At 40.2% G+C, this 10,136-nt stretch overlaps 1 long non-coding RNA gene across 1 annotated transcript in view; it reads left to right on the forward strand.

Annotated features, from left to right (window-relative positions):
• LOC146763490 (uncharacterized) overlaps window positions 1-9,521 on the forward strand; it is a 53,123-nt gene extending 43,602 nt beyond the window's left edge. Inside the window, exon 2 of the long non-coding RNA XR_014952313.1 lies at window positions 596-9,521. This is a non-coding gene — a long non-coding RNA (uncharacterized LOC146763490). The remainder of the gene's footprint in view (window positions 1-595) is intronic.
• The last annotated feature ends 615 nt before the right edge of the window (window positions 9,522-10,136 follow it).

Below are 10,136 nucleotides of genomic sequence, written 5' to 3' on the forward strand. Positions count from 1 at the left end.
TTTCCAGTCCTTGGAATATGGATTTATTTCATTCTTTGACAAATTTTGCAGACTAAAATCTGGTAACAGTTTTCAGGGAAAAAGTTCACAAAGTGTCTTAGAAAACTTGATTTTGTAGCATATTCTTGGTTGTCTAAAGCACAGCACATTACTATAAAAAAGACCTGTTCGCTTTTCAAGACTAAAATTTAGAGCAGATGTTCTTCTAAGCTTGATGAACACGTAATTTTATGTTTTTATGTCTAAATTTATAAAGATTATAAATTTATTAGAAAATTAAACTTGTTAATTTGTTGCAAATTTATTGCATCAGGCATTGCACTTCTTGTAACTCATGAGCTGTCACCCCACAAAATATATAAATAAGTTATATATCACATAACTTCTTCCAAAGATATTCTATCAAAATATTGGATGTTATAGCTAAGTTTGGCAGATAATATTAAAGGATAAGGACAAAACCAAAGCAGGTCATACGATGATATTTCCTTGTGTGCTGAAGATTGCTGTCAATGTAAATAGGTCCCACTTTTAAACTCTGGCATTGGAGAAAATTGCGCCTATTGTAAACTGAAGATACATATTTGTTTTGCAGATATTTTTAGCAGTTCCCTGGACTACTTAGTATCTGTATCATCACCTGCCTCAGATGACTGCTTTTGCTCTACGTGGACTTGACTGTCTTGCTAAATCTGTTCCTTGTTTTCTATCCGGATGTTTTGGAAGTTGACTAGACAGCAGTCCCAACGATTGCTACAAAAACAGCATTTGCCAGACAGAGGAACTGATGCTTATGGATTTGTGCCAAAAACAATTGACCTGGTTATCCTGACTGGGTAAATACCAGTATATCACTTGTAAGGGTCTGAGAGAAGTATATTCATGCCTGGTTCTAAAAATTCTGTTCATTGATACTTTTGCTAAAGGGAATGAAAAATAAACACACAGAATACTCACTGAAAAAAAAAAAAAACCAACAAAAAAACCCCACAAAAATCCCAAACCCAAAAACACTGGATGTCTGTTCTGCAGTGTGTAAAATTCTGCAATATTCTTGGTTCTTGCCTCTTTATATGACTTCAGTTTACTAAAACCTGTATGAGCTAAAGTCACCTGTTTGAAAGTGCTATACAGGCTGGAGAGAAGATTACCCACTTTAAATCAGCACAGTTCTGTTTCATAGCACCAAAAAGAAGAATCTAATCATTTTAGGTTTGTTATTTCCTTTCCTATCCCCTTGTCATGTAACAGTTTGCCTGCCACCTTCCCTACTGAGATTCTGAGCAAGCCCAAGATATGTAAACAAAATCTTGCAGGGAAATCTTTTCTCCCCTTCTGTGCTGGAACCTTGGACCTTTGTTGTTTCCGTACTCAATGCTCTACATCTGGCAGAGAACTCTTGCCAGCACTGTTGTCATTCTTTTCACATGAAGACAGCAGTGAGGAAAAACTCCATAGGGAGATGGCATCTCCCAGTTTGGTTTATAAGTCTGCCTGGGCCAGCAGGTCTGTGCTTTGTCCCTTCTTGTGGCTCAGATAAGGCCACTCATTACCTGTCTACTGTGTAATATGTGCAAACTTTGGCTTGTGCTGTGTAAAGATAAATTCTGCCAGATTATCCTGAAAATTCATTTGAAAAATCCCATATTTGGGAACAATGCAGACTATTCAATTGCCAAGATAATGCCTGCTGAAGGAATATCCTTCACCTCGAGTAAAAAGTTGTACAAGTGTCTCTGTTGGGTGAGTCTGCTTCTGAAAGGGTTGGAGGTAAGGGTGACAAGGAGATAGAGTTATAATCAGAAAATCATAGAATTTCTTATGTTGGAAAATACCTTAAAACTATCAAGGGATGACTGTTAAACTCACACTGTCAAGTGCACCAATAATCCATGTCCCTAAGCACCACATCTACCACATCTTCTAAGTACCTCCAGAGATGATGACTCAACCACTTCCCTGGGCAGCCTGTTCCAGCGCCTGACAGCCCTTTTGGTGAAGAGATTTTTCCTAATCTCCAATCCAAACCTCCTCTGGTGCAATCTGAGCCCATTTCCTCCTGTTCTGTTGCTTGTTCCTTGCAAGAAGAGACTGACACCCACCTGACTATAACCTCCTTTCAGGTAACAGTAGAGAGTGATAAGGTCTCTCCTGATTCTCCCCTTCTCCAGGATAAACATCCCCAGCTCCCTCACCCACTCCTCACAGGATTTGTGCTCTACATCTTCATCAGATCATTCTGATTCCCCATACCTCTTAACATGGATGGAGGATTTCAGCAGGAGTCTCCAATGGTTTTATCCTACCCAGCAGAGTCTGTGGGGGCACCTTTGTGGTGAGAGGAAAGTGCAGCTCTTTTAAGTTAGGATGTGATACTGCTGGGAATCTAGAAGGTCATGTTCTATAACTGGAAACAAATTTCAAAAGCAGACTGGTTCTTGTTTGATGTTTTCAGACATGTCAGCTTAAAGCTAATCAAGTAAAGTAATTTTTTCTAGTCCTCTGAGTTTTGAGCTAATGTGTTTTGCTGGATAAATGATTTGATATTAGCCCTACTGTAAACAGCCCTGAAATCTGAGATGTTGTTTGTCTCCTTGTGATTCGTGCAGAAACCTGTAGCATTTTAAGCCCAGCAATCAGTACAGAAAGTTGACTTAATCAAGATAAAAATCATGTTTTATTTATCAAAAATTAGCTAGCTGTCAAAGACCTGAGTAAAGTTAAAGAGTTAAAGATGTGCTAAAATGAAGGCAAAGAACAAAATGTAACTGCCATTCTGTCTTGTGTAAGAAGAGAAAATGTGACTTCTTCCTGATTTCTGTATCATCACCTGATGAGAAGCAGACAGCCTCACTGCTGCTTTCATAACAACATCAATCCCATTGATTCTTCTGGGAGCAACTCTGAGCACGAATGTCCTGAAACAGCACTATGTGCACTTTCTTCCCACTCAGAACCTGGAACAAGGAGCTGCCCCAGTGCAAGCAGAAGAACTTGCATGACTGAAGGTAAAAAGTCTTTGCTGGATATGCACATACTTCAAATGAGCTTTTTCCCCCCACTTCTGCATGTAAAGAAATGTAAATGAAAATGCAAAGTTACTCCCTCTTTCCCAGGAAATTAGTGTCTGTGTTCATCGGTTTCCACTTTCTCAGTTTCCAGGAAGAACCATAATCCAGGTACAGTCATAGCCCATCAACTTTTAATTTCCAGAGCAGTGCAGACTTTCAGATCCTCATAGCATTCCTTGTAACACATCGTCACTGCCCATGAACACAGACCTGGCATCGCTCTCTGTAGCTGCACAATTGGCAGGAGGGGAGGAAGGAGGAGGGCTGAGCAGACTGTACCAATAAAAAACCCTGAAATATGCATCCCTCCTAGACTATGATGGGAAGGTTATTTGTCTCTTCTAAGCTCAGGGATGTCTTTGTCCTGAATTTAAAATTTAGAAAAGGTAATATCAGATCAGTTTAAGAAAACAGTTAAAATCTTAAATGTCATATGTATTTTAAAGATCATGAAGGTACATATGCTATTCCCCTCTCTGCCCAGCCCCAAACTAACATCTGAGAGTGATTTCTATGGGTTGCATCATACCAGGTTACCTGGTTGTTACTGCTCCAGCTGATGTTCTACTGTCAGACTGCTGACTGTCAGCTTGTGTTTCTACCCTGCACAACAATGAAAGCAGACAGTTTGTGAGAATAAACCAGTGGGAAGGGCACTGTTAGAAAAATGGCTGTTTAAACATTAAGTATCTCAATAGTTCCTTACTGAAAGTTGATTTTTAAAAATCTTATGGGTGTGGGGAGCCATCCATTTATTATTATTCCAGTCTGGAAGAAGGAATGCTGGCCAGAAAATATCTTCTGCTAGGAAAAAGTCTTTGAGTCAGAGAACAGGTCTAAAAAGTGCTGACCCACTCCTGAGTAAGAGTCAAGTCCTGCTTCATCCAAGGAAATTTTGGAAGGGGCTGCAAAAGTAATGGTCACATGTGCTGGTCCAGGGCAAAGAGAAATAAATATTTCTCCTCAGGGTCAGGTACTGAGTATTTTCAAGAGGGAATGGTGAATGTTCATTCTGCAGCCAAAAAGAAAAACAAGCTTTAAGCAGCCTCTCCCCTTCTCAGCAACAGCATTTTTGGAAAAACTGTGGACTTCTTACATGAAGGTGTGCAGCAGATGATTTTGTGTAAACATTAACTATCTTCTTCTTGGCAAAGCATCTCTCCTTTCCTCCTTTTCCCTGCTACCACAAGCACCTGCCTTGTCAGGATTTGAGAGCAAACGGAAGCCCTTCAGCAGGCCCAGCTGTTGCCAAGGAGAGGCAGAGCACAGCTGCCCACTCCCAGCGACGCTGCACAGCCCTGCAGATGGGGAGACACACAGCACACGGGGGGTGCCCCAGGGGCAGCACAGCCAAGCCACACACAGTGGAGATACCTCTTTTTTTTTTTTTTTCTCCCTAAGTGATCTGAAATCATGGATCATGGATTAATTCAGTGCCATCTTTAAAACTGAGTTGAAATAATTAATTCAGAACAATACCTGCATGGCAGTGGGTATTACACCAATCCAAAAGAAAAGAAAATTACTGGTTATTACAGAGAGAAGGAATTAAAGGAGAAAGGAATGAGAACAGGGAAATCTTAGATTAGTCTTGCTCCCTCCCTCCTCAGCCTCCTGCTGTTTCTGAGTGTCCATAGTCCCAGCTCCAGCTCAGATGTTACCCTGCAACCTTCTTTCTGTAGATGGTAGTTTCCTGCTGCAGGAACTTACAGTTCCCTATTTGACTTCGCCAAAATAAATCACCTCTTGTCCTTCACCTGCGTTTTCAACAAAACAGATGAGTTACAATCTTCAGGGTATTTTGCATAACAAAATGCTAGATAGAAATGCTGCCCTTTCATTGAGCTGTTTTATCTCCCTGCCATGTAAATAGCAAAAAGAAGAAAGCCCAGAAACTCACCAAAAGCAGAGCAGAGTTTTCCTCTTCACCATCTGTTGTGCCCTGCAGTGAGATGGCAGGTGCTGCCCCACTGCCACAGAGAACAAACCCTCTTGGTATGAAATGCCAGAAGGGACTGAAGCAGCTTATTCCACCCCAAGTGTATGATCCCACTTTTTTTGTGTGTGTTTGGCTGCTTTTATTTTAATTTTATAGTCTCACAATCCACAAGTTTAAGCTTAAACTTCCCATTCAGATAATCCCCCAGATATTTTCCATTACATTTGATATTAGAGATAAAATTTATACACTTTCTTCTCATCCAGTTTATTAGTCACTCCATGCCTCCAGTTTTATTCAAATGTCTTGCAAGATTTCAGAAAATCTAGATTTTTCTTTGCCTAGTAAACTGGCCTGGCTTTCAGATTGATGAAGGGAGATGCACATACCACAAGCTGAGATTTTCCCCCTGTGCCCAGGGTAATTTTGCGGCCCTGAGAATGGCACCCAAGGGCAGGTCCAATCTCATTCTTGTTGGTAGTGGGAGAAGGCAATTTTTAGAAGTTCAATAGAATAGCCCAGTCTGAAACATCAGATTTCCTCTACAAAACTGAAAGCATGAACTAGAAAAAGAACCAGTACCATGGTTTGTCAATTTTAGCCTTATTTTATACAAAAATGAGTATCTTAAGATCAATCAAGTGCCCCAAAAATTATTAAGTAAAAGTACGTCAGATAGCAGAGGTCTTCTTAGCCTGATGTTGCCTCAAAATCATTCAGCTAGCCCAAAAGAGGAAATCCCTTTCAAAAAGGTTTACTGGTCAGTCATGGTTTACTGGTCAGCCATGTCTTCTGTCAGAAAAAAACTGGCATGAGCAGATAAGTAATGCCCTTGGTGTCCCTTTGGATACAGCAGTTTTGTCCTGGTGGAAAGTGGTTCTCAGCTGTTTCCCTTCAGTGGACCAACATCAATCTATTCCAGGAGTCTCCAACCACATTCTAGGGGTGTCAGTGTAAGGGAACTTGATATCTGGGGTGGGGAGAGAGGAAAGGGAAACTATTGCACTGCACCACAGTATTGTGGCTATTCAGTTGAAACACGTGACAACTGCTTTGGCAGTTTCATTTAGCTGTCTAAAGAGAGGGGATAAAAGGATGAAAAATAAATAAAAATACAAGCACTATTGATACCTGTATCATGGACAGTGTGTAAGAAAATAATTAGATGCAAAACACTGTAAAACACTGTGTTCTGAAGAGTACAAAGCAATGGCAATCACAACAAACTAGAGTGCTCTAAGGGCAGCAAAGATGCCAAGCAGACAAGAACAAGGGAACTCCTCCACAGCCAAGCATATGAAGAGTTGTTAGCAAAAGTGCACGGATGTTTCCTTCAAGAAACAAATTACAAATATTCACCCCAATTGGAAGCATCATCCCACATCTTGACAGTATTTTTCATTCTCACTAGCATGAAAATGAAGGGGCTGGGAATGGGACATGGACATTTCTGCCCTGCTCCCAGGCTGTTCTCAGTGTATTATGAGGAGCTGATGTCTTTATACTGCATGCATTTGGCAGGATGCAAGCATAAATGTTTGGCTTCCAAAAAGAGAGATACACACTAATTTTGATATAGACATCTAGGTTAGACTGTATGAGGTGTGTATTAGTTTTATGGGGATATTGAGTGCTAAATATCCTGATATATATGATATTGAGTGAGATATTGTGCTAAAGGCACAGGTTCCATTTTTAGATTGTTAAATTTCAATTTGGCGAATCTATCTTTAGGAGATCTTATATCTGTCCTATTACATCTGTGTACATACCTGCAACCTGTTAACACCACACCCTTGGGGTATCTCACACAAGGTTTGCAGCTCAGACATGGGGTATTTCAGCTCATGCTGATGCCTTGTGAAGGCTGAACTAGAACAGAGACTAGACGAAGTTAAGAATAAAGTAGATGTTTATTAGAAGGCCTCAATGGATACACCTTGGGCAGCATAAGAGCCCAGCCAGGGCTACACCCAAGATGGACCCAAAATGTTCACAAAATAGACAACTGGTCATGAGGTCTCATACTTTTATAAGTTCTGATCCATTAGCATACTGGAGTTAATTGTCCAATTTTAGCATTAACTTATCAAGTCCCATCCTTGTTTTTCTACCTTCAGTCACCATTGTTTATGCTCTTGGGTCTGAAATTTGGATCATTTGCCCTTGGTCCCCAGCTACAAAAGGAATTGTTTTATCTGCCTACTCTGTGAAGAGAGCTTACTATCCCCTAATATGAAGCTCAGAATTACACACTAAAGCAGTACAGAATCTGAAAAATATAAAAGCTAAAGCCTGAGGCATCAATGCATTTCTTTGAAGTTCCCTCCTCTACAGCTGTCCACAGCCTTGAAAAACTCAAATTAGACATTTTCTTGGGCCTGGCACAAACAGGTAATGGTTTCAGCAAGTAAACTTACATGGATTCACAAGACTAGGAGAAACCAAGCTTATCAATGTTTCTGTGCACCCTAAATGCTATGGGCCCCCAGGTGCTGTTCTGCTGGCCCTCCCTTCACTGCATCTCTCCCCAGATGCTTTTCCTGCAGCAGGAGCTGCCAAGCCCTGAGGTGGAGCACATGAGGAAGGCAGGCAAGAAGAGAGTCACAGGAGGGACATGGAGCCCTCAGCCAGGACAGTATGGTGCATGAAATTACATTAATCCCTAAAAATATGACATAGTCATATCAGCATGTATCCCATTGCAACTATCTCTTCCAGTTCTTATGGATTTCCATATTGCCAGCACTGAATGCCTGTTTACGGTTGCTGTGATAAACACCTACGGAAGGACTTGTGATAGAACAGTGGTACTCACCCACCAGAAAGGGAAGGAGACTTGCTCCCTTTTAAACTGTAGTTATTGCTTCACCATTGTCTACCCTATTCTTCCTTGTCAGTTGAATAGGAATTTAAAAGCAGAACTGAATTTTTTTATACATAAACATTTGTGGTAAGCAATGAGCCACAATAGTGTCGCAAACAAAACACAGTTGCTCAACGGCACCTGCTAGTGCAATTACTTTGACACAAAATGTGCTCTTTGCTGTTGTCTGCAGGGAAAACCAGCAGCGGCCTGTTACCCTGCAGCTTCAGCTGGAAATAAAATTTGTTACCTTGATCTTGCATCTTATTGCAGCTGAAAAGAACAGAATTTCAGTGATTAAACTTGTTTTTCACTTATTATGAAGCACATGCTACACCCTGCAACCAGATAACCTTGAGAGACAAGACTAAACCAAGCTGCTAATTTACAGATAAATATTTTCATGGGACATGAGTATATGCATAAGGGAAAGCATGCCTGAGGGCATATTTTTCCTTTATTTTTTTTCTACAGCTGAATTAGTTCTAGAGAGAAGACAGAGTCTTAACAACAGTCATCTGTTTCTTTGAATGTTCTCACAAACCATTCCAAAGTCCTAAGTGGGAGGAAACTTCAAACAACAAAAGAACTACCATAAAATTAGAATCTGATCAGAAGTTCTGACAAGTTTCACGTAAAATAGTTGTCATTGTAGAATGCACAGTGCAGATGTTACCTACATATTCAGGGTTAAGAATTATTTTAAAGAGGTTTGTGAAAAATAACTAAAGCCAGAAAGAGCATTCCTGGGAGGTTCTAATTCACTGCAACAGGGCATGCAGTTCTGGTGGGAAAGGCATACAGGACCATAAATTTACAAAATAGAGAGTTTTTAGTTGGCCAGTGTGGAAGATCAAAAACACCCATCTTCTTAGTACACCTACAGGGAGCTTGATCCATAGGGACTATGTGAAATTGGGACATTTCTTCACAGTGGGCTATTGGAGAAGATTTTTATATATCTATGTACAAGAAGCAACACAAGGAAATAGTCTGGTAGGCATGGGCTGTCCATCTTCTATGTAGAAATATAGCACAAGTATGAAGCACAATTTGGCTCTGAAGGTGTCTCCACAGTTTTGACACAATTACAGCAATACAGTCTATACAGCCATGCTAAAGCCAACCTTGTTAGAATAAAAACACAGAAAAAAGTTAGGAAGCAATCAAATGGAAGGATAAAATGTTTCTTCTATGTATGAAATGAAAAAGAATTAAAGAGATCCTAAAGTTATGACTTCATAGTGATGGACCAAATACTGAAAGTCAGTATACAAAATTAGCATGGTTTAAGTGTTCTTCTCATAAAACATGCCCAGTGACCCACAAGATAAGGTATTATTGTATGGATTACAATGGAGTGAGGTCTGCAGAGCTCATCCTACCATTTAACAGAAATGCTGGGGCTGGTACAATTAGGTTGCATCCCACAAAACCAAGGAAGATAGCATGAAAGCAGTAACACTGCTGTAACAGATTAAAGGAGACTGAAAGTGGGCACAGAAATCTATGTTTAACATCTATTCACAGCAGTGAGTAGCAGACTGGGAAAGGCCTCCAAGCTTGTTAATTTTTCTACTTTTATTCTTTTTAGCTTTAAAACTGGAATATAATGACAAAAAAAAAAAAAAAAAAAAAAAAAGAAGGGCAAAATGCAGAAAAAATGACACCTGAGGGTAAAAGATTGCTTTTTACAACTTGCAAAGCAAGCATTGTCTAACAACGGAATGGATAAATGTCAAAAAACCTAAAAACATTGTGTACAATTCTAGCAAAAAGGCATTACTCACAGACTGACATAAACAAGTAACAACTCCCATCTGGCAACAAAAGTCTTTGCGAAGGGAAATGCACTGGAACTCTTGCCGTCGATAACTGAGGCCTGTTATGGGAAGTGCCTGCAGGATCCAATTGTGATTGCAGCAGAAGGAAGGGAAATGACATGCTCACATCCAAAATAGCTTGGGGTCTGAGAGCATTTGAGGCACTTCAAAATAGCACACACTCAGAAATGAAAAGTGAGTAAAAATGAAAAGCGAGCGGACAGTGGGACTAAGCAGTTCAGCCAGCTGAGCTCTGAGATTGCTGCTTACCCCTGACATTTTCATGATGAAGCATCCACATTACCATCACACGTAACACCCATTTCAGAGGAGGGAAGAGCAGGACCAGGCAGTGGTGGCTCAAACTGAAAAAACGTAGGTAAAATACTTTGGCAAAATGAAGTCAGAAACTAGAAATCATAAGTTTTTATTGATAA

Source organism: Lonchura striata, chromosome 1A, assembly GCF_050655825.1.
Source record: "Lonchura striata isolate lonStrDom1 chromosome 1A, ASM5065582v1, whole genome shotgun sequence".
In the NCBI taxonomy this organism is placed as follows: domain Eukaryota; kingdom Metazoa; phylum Chordata; class Aves; order Passeriformes; family Estrildidae; genus Lonchura; species Lonchura striata.